The 17398-nt window shown below is 43.4% G+C and overlaps 1 pseudogene; it reads right to left on the reverse strand.

Moving 5' to 3' along the window:
- Positions 1-174: 174 nt before the first annotated feature.
- LOC123139382 (flotillin-like protein 2) lies at positions 175-15725 on the reverse strand (annotated as a pseudogene).
- Between the last annotated feature and the right edge of the window lie 1673 nt (positions 15726-17398).

Here is a 17398-nt window from a genome sequence, read left to right on the forward strand (position 1 = left end):
CTCTACTCTGACCCATGCCATGGACCAAGCTCATTTCCCTCCTCAATGTCATCTCTTCACCCCTTTCCTCGTGTGGCATGTTGCACCGCTAACCCTCACCTTATCTCCCTCCCTTTCCTCCCATATCGAGACATGCATGTGTTTCTGCTAGGCCGCTTCACCTCACCGCCGCCTTCATCTCCTTATACAATGTCGTATCCCGCCGCCTTCTGCCAGCTGTAGAAGAAGCGTGTTCGATTCTTGAACCTACAAAATATAAAATGCTGAGGTCAATAAGTATGATTTTCTCTTGTCCCTAGTACTATATTTTTATACATGCTTATTGCATAACCAACCTGTGTGTCGTAGTGTACTGTGGACTTGCTGAGCTGCTCAACCTTGAGCTTGTCAGTTTGGCAGAGCACGTTCTTCGTCTTAACCTCCATCTGCAGCTCGGCATTGCGGATGGCGACAGCCTTGGTGGCCTCAACCTCGGCGACCTTGGCCCGCTAGTCCCAGCCTTCCCCTTCAATCCTTCATGGCAAGGTCGGTCATTGAGGCGGCGTTGTCGGCCTTCCTACTGTTTTCAAACACCCACACCTCCGCCTTGACCTTGGCCTTCTCCTTGAGCGCCTCGCCCTGCTGCCGCACAGAGAGCACCTTGTTCTCGGCGTCCACCTTGGCGGCGTTCTGGCACGTGAGGCCATCCCGCTCCACAAACATCCACCTTGGCCCTGCTCGCTGCCTCATGTTGTGTCTTCTCGCTGAGGTAGGAGAAGTACTCATGCCCCGGCACGTCCACCAGCTGCTTCACGGTGGCATTGTAGATGAAGAGGCCGAATTGGTCCAGCTCCTTCTGCACGTTGCTGAACACCTCCTGCTTGAACTTTTTGGTGCAGGTGAAGATCTCGTCCATGGTCAGCTGCGCCACCAGCATCCGGGTCTCACCCTCGATCAGCCCTTTAGCCCTTCACCATGTCGTGCCCGTGGCTCCTACCGTACGAGTGCAACAGCGCGATCAACTTCACGTGGAGTAGGAGCTTCGCTTCGACGGTGGGCAGGGTTGGACGTACCGCTCATGGCTCAATCGGTGTTTGACACGCTTGGTCCTGGCTTGTTAGAGAAAATGGACGATCTGGTCTGCTAAAATAGGCCTAGAAAATTGTCGGTCCGATCCAGTCTGGTGTTCAACCGGTCCGACCAAGATGACTGAGAAAAAATGTCACTATCACCGCCATTCGTTCTTAGCGTGCCGACCGGCAGCCCCCGGGTAAACTACCATGTCCCCAAGCTTCCCCTCTCCTTCTTTTCTCTCCTCCCCATCAACCATAGCCTCTCGCCGCCCCTGTCGTGCATGCACCACTGACGATCTCAAGTTCTCAACTTGGCGCTGGCAGCATTCTAGCTATGGGTTTCGCTACCATGGCAGCGACCGTTTTAGCACAGCTCACATGCAAGCCATCAACTGGGGAAACGGTCGATTGGATGTGAACTTCCGATCGTGCGAGAATCGCTCAGCCGTGATTTCCACGTGAGATTTAATAGCCTCTGCCTATAATCACGCACCATGATCCTACGCTGTCGTTTTCTTTGTTGAAGCATATGTTCAGGTCCACCTTCCGCCACGTGATTCTCTCTCTCCCATTGCTCTCTCCGTAACAACCTTTCCTTATCGTCTGTGTCTTTATCGCGAGTAAAGGATTAGCAAGGTCAGCTCAGGACTTAGTTGGGTTACTGGCCGCACCTGCCTGTGTATATCTTGTATAAATGTATACCTCTATAACTGAATATGACTGCTTTCAGTCGTGTTGGTGTGTTCACTTTCTGCACTTCTATTCAGTCGAACAGGAAATAGGAAGTACAAGAGAAACATGGCTTGATCCGAAAATCACAGCACCATTTGACAACAAACCGAACGTCATGTTTTTTTTCATGGTTAATCCGCTAATTATGGCAAGGCCCGAACATAAAAAAACATGGGCTCGTGAAGAAAGCTGCTACGGAAGGTTCATGGCTAACAGCCGTGCACTTTCCGCGGCACATCACCGGCCTCATCGCTGGCGCTCCCGCATGTCCACTACCTCGCCACAGCACCCGCACACGCAGCCCACCTCGCTGCTGCCCCAGCACGTTGACGTCGGTGGTGGTTGGCCGGTCCAAATGGTGGCTCGATGAGGGACCGAACCAACCCGGACCGTGTCGCCTTGGTAGCGTCGCCGAGTTCCAGGGTGGTCACCCGGGGACCGATGCTGAAGACAACGGGCAGCACGAAGGGCAGCTTCTTGGAGCTCTACCAATACCCACGCCTTCTTCACCAGCATTAAGTCCTCGATGCCCCAGCCGGTGATGGCCAGGTACTACGACGCGTACGCGGCGATGAAGCTCGCCGTTGACTGTTTTGCCCGGCTGTACCGTTAGGTTTTCTTTCCTTCTTACCTACGTAGGACATAGGAGTGTTGACCGATCAAAGGAAATAAATAGAACCTGTTAGTACATATAGCAAAAATGCCCGTGCGATGCAACGGACCTATCAAACTTGTTTTACGTGATCTCTGTTGTATGTTCTTTCTCTATTCCAAAATTCCACTCACGCGAGTAAGAAGTATTTCACTGTCTTATGCAAGTAGTTCAGTGCATACATATGCTACTCGTTCGTAATTGCAACCTCAACAGAGTAAAAAAAATCGGTTCGGTGCATGGATGGATTGATGGGAACACACTGTCTAATGAAAAGGATAAGAATCACATTGGCATGCATAGGTGATTTGAAATTTTAAAAATATAGCATCTACATCTGCGCATCATGAGGAACAATTCCAGAGAAAAAATTGATCCAGTCAAGTGTATCTTTGGATATTTCATTATCCACTTAGGCCATATTAGTATTACTTCCCACGTGGTGCACATCATCCTGATGCATGGGTGTGCCTCGGCCCTTACATTGCAAATGTTATTATTGCAGGAAGAGCACACATTCATAAGCTAACGGTTTCACAATGCGTTCTTGCTGATAGTAATTGAACCAAATGAAACGATGGACAAGCAGATTGATTAAGGAACTCTAGGTAATACTTCATGCCGTAAGCATTGGCTCAAAAAGTTAATTTGTAAGTAACAAAAAAAGGCCTAGAAGAATAGTTCTACCTAAATAAAGTTTACTGCTGCACATGAGCAGATCCACACGAAGCAGAGGGGAGGTGGAGCAGGCCGGTAACCAGGGGAAGGAGCAGAGTGGGAGAAGATTTACACCGCCGTCTCCACTGGATATGGTGTCTCCGCCGCATCTGTGGAGGCGCCGCGGCTCCGCCTCGGATGGTGCTCGTGGCTATGGTGAAGAGGAGGGGCGACGCATGGGCAAAGAGGCAGGCGGTACTCGTGGCCAAAATAGTGGGTCATTCGAGCTGCGGGAGGGAGGAGGGGATCGCCGGGAGGCGGCGAGATCGGTGGGTGGCGGCGGCGGCGTCCAGGTAGGGAAGTCGAGGTAGGACGCTGTGTTTTTTTAGGGGAATTGCTTGTGAAAATAACGTGCCACGACGATGTAGCGAGCGGATCCCCTTAAAAAAGACGTAGCGAGTGGATTCCCTTAAAACTGGTAGGAATGGACACGATTGACGACGTTGATAAATAGTGGTGAATGTTGGCCTAATTTACTATCATCATGCATGGAAACGAATCATCAAGAAAAAGAATACTTCCTATTACTACGCTCATAGGAAGCTTCCTAATCTCTGCTACCAAACAGTTTCTGCCCAAACAAGGAAGGAAAGTTATGGACCTGATTCGGAAGGAAACAAACGTTATGAAGATTAATTAATTTAGATTTGATCTTTAGAAATTGATTGTGATTGATTCTTTTACATAAAGACATTACTAAATAATTTGTGTTAGTATGGAAAGTTCTGATCCGTTCAATTTTTTTCGGTGTGTGAGAAGGTGAAGCAAAAATAAACCGATGAAGTGGGGGGAAGGGACGAAAAAACCAGTGAAGGTGGGAGGAGGTACCAAAAAAAACCATGGTAAGTGGGACGAAAAAAAACCTGAAAGTGAGACTACCAACTACTCCATTAGAAGTAGAGACTAGAGCATTTTTTGTTTGGTTCGAAGGAAGCTTCATTTTGTACAACTTTTGGTTGTACCAGAGAATTTTCAAACTGTGACTATTTTGTTAGGAACATTTTTGACTGGATCGTTTAAGATATATAGCTAAGCGTTTGTAACCATGTGTTTTTTGATATCTTTCGGTATTTATCTATTTTAAATTAGCTTGCAACTGCCATCTCGCTTACCCACTATCATCATTTTTTTTCATAAAAAAAACTATGCAGCCACGTACACCTGCTTCACGAAGGGCGCAGCGTGCCACCGCGCCTTCTGCTTGCTAGTGCAAATTAAAAAGCTGGTAGGCCGTGACGCAAGAGCCACACATGCAGACAACACACGCACGTAAACATGTCCACATGCGTGCAGAACATGCACCACAGACATGACGTTCTCATCATCAACCTTTTGGCTGTGGGATGGAGCAAAATTAACACTAAAAGTAAAACAAAACTAAAAAAATCTTTTTAAGGAGAAACGAATTAAGAGCATTGATATTACCTCAAAGAGGAAAGACAATGAAAAAAGGGGCGACTACGTGTTAGCAGTGGCCTGCCTAGCGGGTGTGCCCGGAATTTTGGAAAATAAAATTTTTTCCTATGTAAAAATTAGCTGATTTTCAAGGCCACGCCCTCTATTTTATTTTTATGTCCGCCACCACATGTGAGATGTCTAAAAAATTTCGGTGTTCAATCAGATAGATCTCCACGATTCGATCTGGATCCAAAGGCCTAGCTGGCCTGTTCTTCCACCCTTTTTCTCCCCTTATATGAAAACTAAATTAAATAACCAAAAAATAAAAAGGAAAATAATATTATGCAACTATGTGTAACATAATAGAACATAGAAACTTATCCTTTCTATAGCCTTCTATCGCCCTATACTTATATACTAAAAGAAAAGTAAAGAAAAACAATAAAATGAAACTATCCCCATCTCTACAGTTTCTAAGCTCCCAAGAATTACAACGTTGTGGTTGATCAAGGCTTCTAGCCGCGCTCGTGGGCCCACCTGTAAGTGGATATGGGCTTTAGTCGGTTTGACCACACGTCGGTTCTCTTCCCTTTTTTCAGCCTATCCACTAGCCGCTCCCTGAATCCCAAATCCCCTTCTGCATCCGCCTTCCACAGTGTTGCCGCCTCCGCCACCGCGCCCGCCTCCACTTTGATGCCGCGCCACACCCAGTTCCCCGTCCACCTTCGCTCCTCCCCGCGCCCTCCCCTCTGCGCCGTTGTGCCAATCGCTGAGCCTCGCCTCTACCGGTCTATGGTGCTAGCGCCGGGGATCCGTTCCGTGCGGCGCTTGTTCAACTCGGCTCGGCGTTCGCAAAGATTCTTGCTTAGCCTCCTCTGCAGCGCCACTAACCCACCACCACGCTACCCGACTCATCTCTCACTCTCCACGGCAAGGCAATGGCCGGCGGCATCAACTTAAGGGGCATATAGAGCAGGCAGCGCGGGAAGTTTTCATGGCCCTTATGGCGGCGACCAGGGAGTTCGAACTAGCGATGTGCTTCATCGTGAAGTGGGAAGGTCATCAATTCCAAAGCATTGATGCACTCAATTTGGTGGTAGTGCTCTCCACGCCTCATCTACAGACCAACCCAACGACCACCATGGCGAGCTTGGAACCCCTTCCTGCTTTTGTCTACATAATTATCTTCCTAATTTGCTCAAAGGTATATGTATCGTGGACCTCAGAAGCAGTTCTAAGATTCTTAATGTTATGGTGTGAATGGCATAATGAACAACTCAAGATGCAGATCATTATTTTACAATCACTACTATTATAACCTCCATCTTCATGCGGGGTATGTTGCATATCCGCTAATATAAGGTCATTGCTCTATTGTTTTTGGGTTACCTATCTATTTTTTTAGTTTTGCATTCTGAAAGATCATGGATGTCGCCTAGAGGGGGGTGAATAGGCGCTTTAAAATAATTACGGTTTAGGCTTGAACAAATGCAGAATAAACCTACCAGTTAATTTATCAAGCACAAAACCTACAACAACTAGGCTCACCTATGTGCACCAACAACTTATGGATATATGACATGAAACAATATGGCTATCACAAAGTAAAGTGCATAAGTAAAGGGCTCGGGTAAGAGATAACCGAGGCACGCGGAGACGACGATGTATCCTGAAGTTCACACCCTTGCAGATGCTAATCTCCGTTTGGAGCGGTGTGGAGGCACAATGCTCTCCAAGAAGCCACTAGGGCCACCGTAATCTCCTCACGCCCTCGCACAATGCAAGATGTTGTGATTCCACTAAGGGACCCTTGAGGGCGGTCACCAAACCCGTACAAATGGCAACCCTTGGGGGCGGTCACCGAACCCGTACACTTTGGCAACCCTTGGGGGCGGTCACCGGAACCCGTCAAATTGCTCGGCGTGATCTCCACAACCTAATTGAAGACCCCGACACTTGTTCGAAGCTTTACACCACAATGATTAAGCTCCGAACACCACCAACCGTCTAGGGCGCCCAAGCACCAAGAGGAACAAGCTCAAGGGTACCAAGAACCCCAAGAGTAATTAATAAGCTTCTCAACTTGTAACTTCCACGTATCACCGTGGAGAACTCAAACCGATGCACCAAATGCAGTGGCAAGGGCACACGGAGTGCCCAAGTCCTTCTCTCCCAAATCCCACCAAAGCAACTAATGCTAGGGAGGAAAGTGAGAGGAAGAACAAGAAGGAGAAGACCAAGAACTCCAAGATCTACACCCAAGGGGTTCCACTCACATAGAGGAGAAAGTGATTGGTGGAAATGTGGATCTAGATCTCCTCTCTATTTTCCCCAAAAACTAGCAAGAAACCATGGAGGGATTGAGATATAGCCATCTCGAAGAAGGTCAATAGTGGGGGAAGAACATGAGCTCAAAGGATAGGCTCCAATGGGGAAGAAGATCCCCTTTTATAGGTCCCCATGAATCTGCCCCTTATGTGCAGAAAACAGTAGCACCGATACAACCGGTGTAAGTACCGGTACAACCGGTCAAAGAAGAGATAAAAGCTACATGTAGGAAAAGCACTAAGAGGTACAACCGCCCGTGGCACCGATAGTACCGGTTAAAAATGAACTAACCGGTAAAATCGGCCAACAACCGCCCAAGAACCTCTCCAAAACAGAAACTAGTCGGGTGGTGGAGCGGTACATGGCCGGCACAACCATTGGACTAACTCTGGAGCGGTAAACAGCCCCAAACACCGGTAGTACCGGTCAGCCAGTACAACTGGTGTAAGAAGCGGTACAACCGGTCTAAGTAAAACAGGTAAGATCAAAACAGCCATAACTTTCACATACGAGCTCCGAATTCGACGAAATCAAGTTTGTTGGAAAGCTATTGACAAGAGCAAACGCAATCTTGATAGAGAGCAAGAAATAGCAATTGAGAAAATATCCAAAATAAAATGGTGAGAACCCTTTCTCAAATAAGACAGGCAAAAACTCCAACATCAAAAACACAAAAGAAGATGCATATGAAACCAGTTTTCGGTGAACTAGAGCATGTCATGAAGATAACCACATGCTCTAAAACCTCACAAAGAGAAAATCCAAACAAGAACCACGAAATATGATGATTCCAAGAATGCAATGGTTGGAGCTCTCACCGAACAATACGATCAAGCTACTCACTCGAGAGCCCCCCTTGATAGGACGGCTATCAATCCTATAATCCGGTCTTCCAACTAACACCATGAGACTGGTAAAATAGAAAACCTATCAAGGACAAACCTTTGCCTTGCACATAGTCCACTTGATCTAGATGATGACGGTCTTGACTCCCTCAAGTTGGACCACATTTCTTAATTGCATTGGCTCAAAGAAGACTAGATGATTGCTCCCCCATATTCCACTATGGGTGAGCCACTCCTCGGCACATCTTCAAAAGTCCATTGCCACTACAATGGACGGCAAGCTTCAAGGATGATCTCTTCGTGATGCTCCACTTGAACTTGCACACCCCAATCTTGATGACGATCACCACTTGATGTTATCCTCCATGGGTTGTATGAGATCTTCCTCATACCATCGGATCACTTGATCCCTCTCGGTACATCTTGTACGCTTTGCGTGTTGATCAACTTGATTCACTCTTGACTTAGTCTTGATCAACCCAGAAACTTTCCAACTCTCTTCATTTGGATGATCTCTGGAAGGTAAACATGAATGATCACACATCTTCTTCTTCAAGACATGCTTGCAATAAGCTCAACACTCACATGACCAATCTTTGGATAATTCCTTAATAGCACCTTGGTCAACTCATAAACTCCTTGAAACCAACACATGGACTTCAAGAAACGCCTATGGACAAATCCTTTAAATCTAACTCAATGTAACCATTAGTCCATAGAGAATGTCATCAATTACCAAAACCACACATGGGGGCACAACATGTCATTTCAATCTCCCCTGTTTTGGTAACTGATGACAATCGCTTTCAAGAGAGTTTATATAAGGAATTATGCATCAACATGAAATGCAACAACCAATGATGCATGTGTAAGAGATGCAAATGCTTAGGAACAAAACCAAAGCAAGAAGAAATAACTCTGTAAAGTTCTCCACAAAACTCTCTGAAACTTCTCCCCCATTGGCATCGATTGCCAAAATGGATGAAAAGCTTAGAAGGCCAATATAAATTGTGTTCCTCCATAAATTGTGTATTTCTCAACAAGAGAGTGGAATTCCATACACATATCCAAAGTTAAATACTTGGAGGAAGACAAACTATATTGAGGCACAAAGATTGCTAAAGAAAGATATGCCACAAAGATAAATCAAAGAGAGACACAAGCAATCAGGCAATCAAAGGATACCAATTGAAGCAAGCAAACAAAATATACCAATTGAACCAACTAGACAAAATATCCTATGAGCCACATGAATAAAAGATATTATGATATGAGCATAGGAGTGTTCTAAAGAAACTAGAGAAGCTCCCCATGATTTGTGCACAAATAAGAATATTTGTATTTGAATACAATGGGCACAAAATAGGATCGTCACTCCCCCAAAATCAATAGAAACTCACAACAAGTGCAAGTGAGCATATATGAAACAAAGCCTAGCACTTGAAACAAACACATGGTTGAGCAACATGTAAAAGAGGCAACTTAAAAATAGGCTCAACCAAGATGAGCGTGCGAGTCATGGCAAAGCACTTGAAAAGACTAATATAAGGATGAGAATTAAGCATCAACATAGTCTTGGATAAATTAGATACAAGGTGCAAGACATGTCCTCCCCCCCCCCCCCCCACACACACACAACAAGCAAAAGGATACACAAGCTTAATAAAAAGTGAAATAACAACCAAGCTTGTGACAACCCATGGTGAAGATAAAAAAGGAAATCCTCATCAAGACGAGGGATACCAAAAGGATGGCAAAAGCCTCGTCAAGACAAGCATGAGGAAAATGATCTTCACCACACAAGAGTGCATCAAGAAGCAACAAGATAAGACAAGCACTCAAGGAAAAAGCTTTCACGGAGCCACAAGGAAAATAAATATGAGAAAGAAATGGTGGACGTGGAAGAAAGGGATATCAACTAGATATGCAACTTCTCTCAAGTGTATAAGATTCTAGGTAGATGAAGATCACGATGATGTCAATCCACAAAGAAGGATGTACACACAAGATATCCACAGGGAAGTCATAAATATATCAATAAGATATTTGCTTGAAAGCATAGCACATGGGTAGATATGGTCTTATTGTATATAAATGAAGCCGAACCACACGAACAACAAATACATCACAACTAGCAACAAGAGATCATTGAGATGCTTTGAAAAAGGAAACAAGTATCACAAGATGGAATGAATATCATGCCAAGATGCAACCTACACAAGGTTGAATGCAAGAAAAGAATGCATGAATAGATATTTGTTACCGAGATATCATTGAAAGGATGTAGAAGAAGCCAATTGAAGGTAGTAGATAGTAGTTCATTGAGCATCCTAGCTTGAGTACAATAAGCACATGGTGACACCACCTTCCTTGTGAGTGAGCCGAGCATCCAATGCATCTCCAATTGTTCCTAGAACAACAACACAAACAAAATGGTACCCAAACTCATTGGGACCAAAGAGTTATAGAACCAACAATACAAAGGACAAACTCCACATAAATATGTGAATATAGATATGAAAATGAATTTCATGCACATCTCATCCAATTTCAGACTTGGTGGAGTTTGCCTTATATATTGGGTCAAAGAAATAAAGCATGCCAAAGAAACTACATGAAGTTAATATGCATGCTCAAGACTTTCAAGAACCAATACCAATTGACAAAGAACTACCAAGTGAAGAAAAGATACCAAATATTAATGAACAAATAATCACTTGGAGGATATCAATAAAAGATACATGGAGGAATGAGATATCCATTGATACAAACTAAATAAAAGATATCAAACTCCCAAAAGAGAGGATGGTTCCAAACAAACCAAGCTCTCTATAAAGCTTCATGCTGGCACAAAGTACCAAAAAGAAAACGGCTTGACCTCCACCAACACACACTTGATAAGGAAGATGAGTGTTTGTTAGAAAATAGGATAGCTCCCCCAAGAGTAGTGCGTTATAGGAAATTTGCATTTGAATACAAAATGCACAAGGTGGGATCACCACCTTCACTATATCTAGAAAACACTAGACAAGATCAAGAAATTAACAAGATCCACAAGTGGTATGGAAGACAAAGGGAGTTGATACATTCCTTGGCAAGAGATAAGGCAATAAGAAGCAAACTCCACCGTGAAGATGATCAATAATTTCTACCACACATAAATGAGTACCAATTGTCAAAAGACAAGAAGTATTTGGAAATAATTTCCGGTGGTAGATAGCAAGGATATCCGACATCATCTTCACACCAAACACATAGGCAACTTGCAACTTGTAGAGCTAACATGCCACCTAGGAACAAGATAATCTACAATATCAACTCTAGGTGACAATATCTCAAATGTGCACATTTTGTAGGCTTGCAATATACACAAAGCATATTACTCCCCCATAATGTGATACCAATGAAAACTTACAAGATGCAAAAAGAGGATCCAACAAGAGATAATTAATGGACTATTTAGAATTTGAATTTCTCGTGAGAAGGCATACCACAAAGAGACTAGATAATCTTGTAATATCAATACTAGATGGTATTCCTCATGTACACAAATTTATAGGATTGTGAGGTGCACAAAGCACGTCACTCCCCCAAAGTGGGATGTTCCATTAATCTCTCTCAAGATCCAACAAAGATACAAACAAGATGCACAAAGGCTCAACGCACGACACACACATACATGATGTGCAAACCAACATACACATACTTGATTTCTCAAGATAAGAAAATTGGAGGCACAACATATACAAACACATGCAAGGAACAAAACCAAAACATGCAAAGGGGCAAGTAACTTTCAATGTAAACAGTTTAAGTACAAGTTACCGCAAGGAGGCACATTGGATATACGATAGAAACTTGATAATCCAATTGACTTGGCTTGAGACAATAAGAATGATGAAGTCCCCTTAACTCTTCATAATGTAGCCAAGTCTCCAATGCCCTCCAAAAACACCTATTGTTCAATTTTGAGCTAGTTGGTCCCCAACCAAGTTGGGTCCTAAGAGGTAGGTCACAATAGGCTTGGCTACCCAAATGGTTCTTTTCTTGACACCACTTTGAGTACCAACAAATTTGGCAAACACATTGCCAACCTTATCCTTTCCAAGAGAATAGATATCATCAATTAGAATAGGGTTGGATAAGGTACCATTCATGCATGAAGAAGTGACGTGACCTTTCTGACGACATAGGTAGCAACGTCTACTCTTCACTTTCTTATCACTTGATTTCTCAACTTGAGAAGCATTAGATTGAGTCTTCTTGGGAAGAGGCCTTTCTTCAACTTGAGGTTGAGCATGAGAGTGAACTTGTGGCCGCTTCCCTTGTTGCTTGTCACTAATGGGCTTCTTCTTCAATGGGCAAGATCTAACATGATGCCCTTCAACTTTTCAGTTGAAGCAAACAATCTTAGCCGAATTCTTGACTTGTTCTTGACAATGCTTCAAGTCCCATGCCAAGAACGGCAATTGCAGAGTAGTAGTTGCAGTACAGACAAAGTGCTCATTATACTGATGGATGCAGCCTGTGACTTGTGCTCTGCCCTGATTCTTAGGGTAAATTTACCAATATTGTTAAAATTGTACCTCATGTTATCCATGTTTAGTTTGGACGTTCTTTGCTAATTAAGATGATTTCTTCCTTTTGTGTGTCCTAACATTTTCTTAATGTGGTTTTAATGACCATTGGGTTCTAACTGAGACCAAAGTTCAGGTGAGAACTTCAGAATAATCCCAAGTTTAGGTGGGCACTCCGGGACCTCGCCCACATCCAAATGGTATGTGCAAAACCTCTTATTCACACTGCTCATGGACTTATAGATAGCATCCACATCATGAAATTTTGTAACAACGTTCTAAAATTTGCAGTGAATGACATAGGAAATTAAGATATGGCATGCAGTTGAGATCATAAGAGTTTGTCACACGAAACAAACTTATGTAATGCTTAGTGAATTTGTGTGACCTGGAACTGTTAGAACTGTTATCAGCTTTAGTCTTGATTACATTATACAAATAACAAATCTGAACTGGTAAGAGTTAATTTTGTGGGTTGCAGCACTGTACTACTTTGTGTAGAATCAAATAACTCTTTGTAGCTACCGAGTCCCATTCTTGATGGTGAAATTGTTCACTGTTCTTTTTAGTCTGCTCCAGATGTGAGGATAGACGTACCATTTGGATGTGGCCGAAACCAAGTCGCTCCTGCTCCGACGACCCATAAAAGATATTTGTGCCAATATTATGTTGTGTTGTGATATGAGACTTCTCACCTGAACTTTTGTCTCGGTTATTCTAAAGTGAACATAATTTTTTTTGGACCTCATCTAAAGATTAACTCAGTTACTTATGGACTTCCAATTATGTGTAGGTATTAAAAGTAAAGAGTTTCTTGCATCCATAAGATATATTTAATTGTATTAGTAGCACACTCTTGAGCTTTCAAATGCTTGGATGATGATAGTAATATTTTTCTATTGCAGGATGGTTGAGAATCTTTTCAATGTACCATGCTTCTTATTTAGTCCCGAACTGCTTAAATATATACTATATTCATTTTTTTGAGAGAAAGTACAAAGTAGTGTGTAAGATATTTTTGTCAAACCCATAACCAGGGTGTTTGTTTACTTGTTGTCCATCTAGGTCATAGGTGCGTATAAGAATTATTGGCATATCTATGTAGAAGAAGAGAGCCTGTTGTATATGCACAGGGCGTATCATATCTTTTAATGTGAACAAGCTACAATGAATGCAATGTTGTAAATTTAAGATTTTCATCAAAGTGAGCTTTCGCTTTTATTGGAGTTTCTCATTGCTTCCAAGTTTTGGTGTAATGAGTTCTCCCTTTAAGGTCGTAAATTAGTTCCAGCTCCAAAAATCTATGTTTCCTTAGTTTATATTTGCATATATGCCAACGAAGTTGTCTGTGGACTCCTCTTTGCAATTAGAAAGCATTATCTTCTTAACTTGTATACTTATATATGGAAATAAAAATAAAGAAAATGGAAGATTTCTAAGAAAGACTAACTTATTCGCATTTGTATTACCCTTCAAAGATAGAAATATGAAAAAATAAATTAAAACAAATAATGAATAATATTTGCACACATTATACACAAAATTACACTTTTTAATATGCTAAAATAATTACATAATAGTGGATTTTTTACACAAAAAAGAAAATTAAGAAAATAAAACAAATAATTGCAAATTTAGCACACAATTTACATAAAAGTTGCTTTTTCTATAATATGCAAGAATAAGTATAAAATAGTGGAATTTCTTAAAAATAAAAGTTTCTAAGAAGGAATTAATTAGTGACATTAGTATTACCACAAAAATAAAAATAAATGAAACAAAGTATAAGATACTAAAGTTCTTAAGAAAGAATGAATTAGTGACATTGGTATTACCCTTCAAAATAAAAGAAAACTAAATCAAATAATGAAGTTTTCTATGGAAGAACGAATAAGTGATATTAAATATATTTTTCTTAAATAAGAAATGAAATGAAACAAAAACTAAAACAAAATCAAAATAATGAAGTTTTCTGAGAAAAAATAAATTAGTGGTATTGGTATTACCCTTTAAGAAGAAAGAAACTAATGAACACACGATTTACACAAAATTACACTATTAAATAATTTGCAAGAATAAACATGTAATAGAGGAATTTTGCAAATAAGAAATTTCCTAAAAAGGAATTAGGACATTGATATTACCCTTAAAAGGGAAAGAAAATAAAATATAAACTAAAACAAAATCAATGAATTTCTAAGAAAGATTTAATTAGTGGCACTGGACCCTTTAAGAAGAAAGATAATGATAAACGGAACAAATAAGGACAAAATGTGCACAAATATGGTGTTATTTGCACTCAGATTACAAATAATTTGCATGTATATATTCATGTTAATCGTCTCTCAACATATTAATAATAAATTGCATCTTATATTGTGGTGTCATCTCTCTCAGCATGCTCACGCGTGAACACACCCACACACCAACACACAAAAAAAGTGTCACACACAGGAAGAAAAACTAAAAAAGAAAAGAAAAGAGACACAAGGAAGAGACGTAGAAAACGCATTCTGACCTATGCGATTGACACAATAGAGAAATCCATAGAAAGCGTCTTTAAATTCAAACTGAAACGAGCTTTTGGGATCGACCTCGATTAATCTGCTAGACTAACACACCCACTAATACTCTAGGCCGTACTAATCTACACGCCAACTAATATGCTAGACTAACACGTCATGGTTTCCTCCCGCATCCGTCCGCAGATAGTGGGCCAGTCCACGGACACGGATGCGGAAGGCCGCCATCCAACCGTAGCCGCATATATTTTGACTACAACTCGAACTAACTGGACGAAATTTGATCAAAACGAGCTGATTTCATGTAAACACATCCGGATTTCATAGAAACATGACGGATTTCACTACATTTACATCAAAGCGGTGCTAGTCCGACTCTGCGGGTATAGTTATTACCTAATCTAAATGGTCGCCGGCGCCCGTTATCTGTGTCCGCCGATGAGCCCCAAGAACTGAAACCTCACCATCTACAGTTCCGCCTCGGCGCTCTCCAGCTCCGCCCCCGAGGCCCAGGAGGTGAAGTTGTCCGCCTCCACATCGCCACCAAGCGACTAATCGGCCGACGATGTTGAACCCACCAATCTTGGCGTCGACGGGAGGGGAGGAGTGGTGGCCTTCCTGGGACACGAGCGGCCGCGACCTACCATGCACTACTCTTTCTTGCTCTCCGCGGCGCCCTCAGACGTGCTGGCTTCGTGGTCGTCGCGGCAGGGCGCGGACTCGGCGATGTCCTCCTCCTACTCCTCCTCGGTCTCGTCGAACACTGCCTCGCCCGCGTCGTCACTCTCCTTGTATGCGGCCACCACCTCCGCCACCCGCTGACGTTACCGCCAGCGAGCGAGGCGGATCTCGCGGTCGGTGCGGTAGGACTCGAGCAGCGCCTCCTGCTCCGCGGGGTCCATTGTCTGGCGCGACAGCCCTGCCGGCAGCGAGCTCCTCCTCCGCCTGCATGTGTTACTGCAGGACGTGGTTGTTGCAGGCGGCGTCGGCCTGCGGCTCCCAGAACAGCTCCTCCCGCACCATGTCCATGTAATGGGCACGGGCCTCGCCGATGGTCATGGTGCAATGCACTGGCGAGGGTGGTGTGGAGGAGGAAGAGGGTGCCACTGGTTCGTCGTCGGCAGCATCCTCCATTTGGATGTCGTCGTCCTCTGGCTGCCAGCCGACAGCAATGGCGGCCATCTCCTTCTCCTGGTCCGACGTCAGCCTGTCCCAGAGAGCTTTGGCAGGGGAAGATTCCATGGTGAGAATGGCACGGAGAGGGATCGGAGATGGATGACTGTGGCTATGGCCGGGATAGCGGTTTATATAGCAATGGTGGGCGGCAGAGGGATGGACAGGTGGCGCCGGAGAAGATGCCTCAGCAACCGTGTGCCATCAATATGGGTGGGAGACGGACGGACAGGCGGCCATCGTGTCATTTGAATGCACGGCACCCGCCTGCAACGGAAAGCGGCACGAGAGACGCTCTCTCGACCGGTGTGCCGCTTCAGTGTCGGTGCTAGTGAACGGTCGCGTCCGCTCTGGTCGGGCATGAATGCGGGCGCTAACACTCTAGAGCGGCGCAGATCGGTGCGGGAGGGAAAGGTGAAGGAAATATGCCCTAGAGGCAATAATAAAGTTGTTATTTTATATTTCCTTGTTCATGATAAATGTTTATTATTCATGCTAGAATTTTATTGATCGAAAACTTAAATACATGTGTAAATACATAAAAAAATACCGTGTCCCTAGTGCGCCTCTACTAGACTAGCTCGTTGATCAAAGATGGTTAAGGTTTCCTAACCATAGACATGTGTTGTCATCTGATAACGGGATCATATCATTAGGAGAATGATGTGATGGACAAGACCCATCCGTTAGCTTAGCATATCGATCGTTTAGTTTATTGCTATTGCTTTCTTGTTGACACATATATTCCTTCAACTATGAGATTATGCAACTCCCGTATACCGGAGGAATACCTTGTGTGCTATCAAACATCACAACATAACTGGGTGATCATAAGGATGCTCTGCAGGTATCTCCGAAGGTGTTTGTTGAGTTGTCATAGATCGAGATTAGGATTTGTCACTCCGAGTATCGGGGGGGTATCTCTAGGCCCTCTCGGTAATACACATCATAAGAAACCTCCCAAGCAAAGTGACTAAGGAGTTAGTTGCAAGATGATGTATTACGGAACGAGTAAAGAGACTTGCTGATAACGAGATTGAACTAGGTATGAAGATATCGACGATCGAATCTCGAGCAAGTAATATACCGATGGACAAAGGGAATTACGTATGTTGTCATAAGGTTCAACCGATAAAGATCTTCGTAGAATATGTAGGAGACAATATGGGTATCCAGGTTCGCTATTGGTTATTTACTGGAGAGGTGTCTCGGTCATGTCTACATAGTTCTCGAACTCGTAGGGTCCGCACGCTTAACATTCGTTAACGATATAGTGTTATATGAGTTATATGATTTGGTGACCGAATGTTGTTTGGAGTCCCGGATGAGATCACGAACATGGTGAGGAGTCTCGAAATGGTCGAGAGGTAAAGATTGATATACAGGACGATGGTATTTGAAT

The sequence above is a fragment of the Triticum aestivum genome, chromosome 6B (genome assembly GCF_018294505.1).
Source record: "Triticum aestivum cultivar Chinese Spring chromosome 6B, IWGSC CS RefSeq v2.1, whole genome shotgun sequence".
Taxonomy (NCBI): domain Eukaryota; kingdom Viridiplantae; phylum Streptophyta; class Magnoliopsida; order Poales; family Poaceae; genus Triticum; species Triticum aestivum.